The sequence below is a fragment of the Echinops telfairi genome, unplaced genomic scaffold (genome assembly GCF_000313985.2).
Source record: "Echinops telfairi isolate 266 unplaced genomic scaffold, ASM31398v2 ScPeMD7_38;HRSCAF=143, whole genome shotgun sequence".
NCBI lineage: Eukaryota > Metazoa > Chordata > Mammalia > Afrosoricida > Tenrecidae > Echinops > Echinops telfairi.
Window position 1 is genome coordinate 165562 of NW_022103936.1, and position 5345 is coordinate 170906.

Consider the following 5345-nt stretch of genomic DNA (forward strand, 5'->3'; position numbering starts at 1 on the left):
TGAATTATTCAATATTTTGGCCATAGAATCATTCAATATTGCAACTCAATGCTTGGATTGTTTTCTTGAGTTCCTTCCATTTAAGATATGCTGAGCATGCTCTTCCTTTTCAGTTTCCCTTTTGGTTTCCAACTCAGGGTCTTGGCATATTTCATATAACATTATAATTTATCTTCTTGATCTGCCATTTGAGTTTTCTGTTTGACTCCTTTACATCATCATTTCTAACATTTCACTTCACTCCTATGATGAAGAGCCATTTTCAGCGTCTTTTCTGATATCCACCTTAATTGTTTCTTTCTTTCCTGCCTTTTTAATGACCTTCTGCTTTCTTCATGTATGATATTCTCGATGTTATTCCACAGTTCATCAGATCTTCTGTTATTACTGTTTAATCCATCAATTATGTTCTTCGGATGCTCTGGAAACTTGTTTGATATTCTCAAGGTCATATTTTGGCTCTCATGGATGTTTTGTTATCTTCAGCTTCAACCTGAATTCACATATGGCCTTGTTTTAGCTGCTGATATTGAGCTTCTTCATCTTCTCATCCCACTGATGCAATCAATTTGATTTCTATGTAGTCCATCTGGAGAAGTCCATGTATATAGACACCTTTTGTATAGTTGAAAAAAGGTATTTGCTACGGACATATCGTTGGCTTTGCAAGATTCTATCATGCGATCTCCAGCTTCTTGTCTATTCCATAGTGTTATTTTCAAACCACTTTTCCTTTTCGTTTCCAACTTTTGTATTTCAATCACTGATAACCGTAAAAGCATCTTGGATGCATGTTTGAGCATTTTCAGATTGAACACTTTGGTAGACTTCTTCAATATCTGTATCATTAGCTTTAGTGGTTGGTGAATAAAGATGTATTAATTTGGATGTCCTTGCATGTGGGTAGATATTATCCTATCACAGAACATTGTACTACAAGATAGATCTTGAAATGCCCTCTTTGACAATGAATGCAAAGCCAATTCTCTTGAATCTGTCATTCCCTGCATGAAAAACTATATGATATTCTCATTCAAAATCACCAGTACCAGTTCATTGTAGCTCATTAAAATCTAGGATATTTATCTTTACACGTTCCACCTAATTTTTGACAACTTCAAATGTTTCTAGATTTCATGCTTCTTCATACATTACACCTCTGGTCAGAAGTACTCAAAATTAGATTGGGAAAGAGCTACCTTCTCAAAGAACAGTTGGCAATAATGACATGAATGGAGTAAAGCCTGTGAGAGTAAAGACTGGTTAATGAGATGGCTCATTTTATACTCAGCAGGATGGGAAAATTGACCAATCCACAGATTAAAATTCCAACGTTTTATAGTCACAAATTTCCCTGTTATTAATCACCCACAACTGAAACATGTAATCATATAAATATCTTTTCCCACCGTTTCTTACCCTGACCCATCAGGAAAAAGTTGTTTTGTGGGAGTTACAAAGACTATGGGTAGAAGAGGTATATTAAGTAATTACTGCAATGCAAGAACGCACCTCAATTCACAATACTACTATTCCTTTAATTCTGCTATGCATGAATACAATTTCATCCAGAGACTGTGGTAGTATAATACACATGTACAATAACCACATTAATTTCAGGGTGAAAAACCTATGATATATGATTTTACCCTAAAATTATCTTAGAACTAAATCACTAGGACAATGCAGAGCTCTTGATATGGAACAAAACTGCCAACCCCTGTTTGAAACCATCAACTGTCCCATACTCTCAGAAATCCAAAGGGGCAGTTCCACCCTGTTCTATAGAGTTGCTATGAGTTATAATTGATTTGAAGGCAGTGAGAATAGTAGATATATATTTCCCTCAAGTCAGTAAAGAGATACAAACACAAAATGTTAAAACATAACCTGTAAGCACTGCCACTACAAGCACATCGTGTGGATTTAATTCCAGACCATCACAATAAAGTGAATATTGTTTTAAGTTCACCAGTGCATATAAAAGTTATGTTTTCATTAACTATAAAACAGAATTGTGATAAAGTTTGAAACATTGTCAAGATTACCAAAATATGACACAGAGATTTGAAATGAGAACATGATATTGGAAAAATGGCATCCATAGATTTGTTTGATGCAAGATTGCTACAGACTTTCCATTTATAAAAGATAGTGTCTCTGAATTTCAATAAACTAAAGTACAATTAAACAAGTATGCCTGTAGTTGATTTTTAATGAGTCAGCTACTCACTTGTGTGCATCAGCTCAGATATATTTAATTCATGAAATAAAGAGAAGAAAAGATCTCTAAGACTTTCCCTTCTTCTAATATTATTCCACATTCTTAGACCTAGAAAAACAAACCCTGAGTTCTTTATTTAAAAAATCTTCCTTAGATGTTTGCATATACGTGATATATAGTGTATTTTCAAAATTTGTTCAATTGATATGTTACAATAATCTAACTTTTATTTTCAAAGAACTGGGTAATTTAAATAAAAGAGGAAAACTCTAATGATTCAGGAATGAAAATTAAAACAAAACCAAAATCCATTCCATTTGGTGGATTTCAACTCATAATGACGCTATAGGGTTTCGGAGAATCTAAATCCCTAGGTCCCATCATCTTTCTTCCTCTGAGCAGCTGGTGAATTTGAACCATCCACTTTGCTTTTAATAGCCTAATGCTTAGCTGACAGGGTTACCCAGGCTCTTTTCAGGGAAGAAAAGAACAGGAAAAATTGAAAAGCTCCTAACAATACATTGAATAGGTTGAAGTGGTCTGGACCCAGATTGTGAACGGATGTTATTGATTCAAGTCTAGCCAGTCAAAGATAGCTCCTTGGAGGTGTGGGAAGAGATACTCAGAATGACTGAAATGAAGCACCTGTGGTTTTGATTATTTTCTTCTTTGAACTCTTTTGTATTTGATAAACAATGTCCCATTCAATTTCTAAGCTTGATTTTTCTAAAGCTGTTAAGATGCTGACCTCCCAGACTCTTCTTGAAGAAAGATGACTTCCACAGTAATTCAGGGAATAAAATAGCTCTTACTAATTAAGATGAAGGGGTTGCAACCCTGCTGTGGAACATTTAACAGATTTCCTTTTTAAAATTGTTTGGATAAAATAAAATAATCACCACTGTATTTCCTGCCGCATATTGAGGTAACTGTTTTGTTTTTTTTTTGTTAATATTTTTGAGAATGGAGCCTACTCTCAGTGTTTCAAGTCGTAGATATGTAAGTTATGGTGGAGAAAATGTAACAGGCTTAAAATTATTTTTCTCAAGATAGACAATGTATGTGGTTTTTAAAAGGGACAACATTTCAGTCATCTACGGGCCTTGTACTGGCATATCGTGGTAGGTTTGGTATTTCCTGTGAGCCCACAATAAAAAATAAATCTCTCTCCATTTACTTTCTGATTTGTCAAGACTTGAAGAAGTATATAATGATCAATTGCTGTGGTAGTTCCATAATTTCATGTCAACTTGATAAATAGAGAGAAGGACGGAGTTTAGCCTGCAATCAGGTCACAGCCTGATGATGCCACCTGATGGGCATGACCTTCTCATAAAGAGTCTAGGAATGTCCTCTCTTTCTTCCTGGAAGCAGGCCCCCCTCTCTCTCTCTGCTTCATCTTCCTATAGACAAGCCATATGGAGCCGCGGTGATGGCAGCCTGGAGATGCATCCACTGCCATTGGATCCACAAGACTTTGCACCCACAGGCCTGTGATTTTCCTGCATTTTGCATCATTGCAAGTGCTTCGTTAGTCTGAAGAGTGATTTATGGACTAGTACCAGACTTTGGGGATAATATTGAACAGATTAGACTTGATCTAGACTAGACTGGGATGCTTTCTTAATACACAATTACTCTTTGATATAAAGCTCTTTCTTACACACATATGAATGTCTCTGGATTTGTTTCTCTAATCAACCCTGACTAACAAAATTACCCAAACTTTTGTGGGCAGTAAGAGAATGACACTCACTTGTTCAATTCTAAGTAAATGTGAAAATCAATCATAAAGATGAGTTAACGTTAGGTATCTTGGATTTCACTCCCAGTTCAACATCTTACTGGAAATCCAAACTTCTTTGTCTCAGTTGATAACAGTACTTTCATTTAAATATGGTGGCAAGAATAAATTGAAGCTATTTTTCAAATGGCATGAAGGGCATTTAGAGATGTTCAAAGTAAGCACTCCTAATGGCACTGTGAATTAGGTTGTGTGCGGTAATTAAGTTGGCCGTTCAGACACACCAGTTGCTATTCAGGAGAAGAAGGAGGCTGTCTGGTCTCATAGAGCATTGCAGTGTCAGAAACCCCAGAAAAGGTCACTACGAGTCAGAATTGACACAACAGTAGGTTAGGATTTGTTTCAAGTAATACTTGTTGTATTTTTAAATGTTATATTATTCAGGCACACTGTACAGGTGAAACTATAATACTATCATACTGTCAAATCTTTTATAATGAACTTACTTCATGGACAGTTGAATGATAAAACCCTAGTCAGACAAGTACATAAATGTCAGTGATGTGGCAGTATTTTAAAATATTGATCTTGTAAACCTAGCTGTTTTTCTTTCTCATTCACAAAATCTATGAACACAAGCATTTAGTGATTTTCGAAATTTAATTCATTTGACTTACTTCAAAAAACACCATAACTGAGCACAGTGAAAGTTGATCAAAGCTTGATGATCAGCTCTTCTGAGTACAGAAAGATGAAAATGAACTTCTGTTGGAGAGTAGGGATGAATAATCAGCTGAACAAATGCACAAAAAAGTAAAAAAGCGCAACAAAATCACTGCTTTTGTGAGTTGGCTTGCTGTCCCTGTGATAAATGTGTGACCATGCCTAAACAAACCATCTCCAAGCTCGGTGCTTCTGCTCAGCTGACATATATACAGGGTCACTATGAGTCAAAATTGACTTGATGGCAGTGAGTTAAATCTCCACAGGATCAGAAAGCCTCAGCTTTCTCCTGCAGAGCTGCTGGTGGGTTGGAACTTCCCAATGCTTACCAGATGGGGCCACTAGGGATCCATGCCTGTCAAACCACCTGGTACCTACACTGTAGGTTTGATGTCACTAAAAGATATGAGCTGACTCTAAGCACAGATAGAAGACATGCATTTTTAGTGTTCAGTGAAGTCTTCCTCATCTTCCTATCACACATACTCAGAATGAGACGATTATCTCTCGAAATAATGTGAGTCTCTCAGTATGAGAAGGAGCCCTAGTGGTGTAGTGGTTAATTGCTGGATTGCTAACCAAAAAGTCTGTAATTTGAATCTATTAGTAGCTAAACAGGAGAAAGATGAAGCAATCTGTTTCCATGAAGATTTA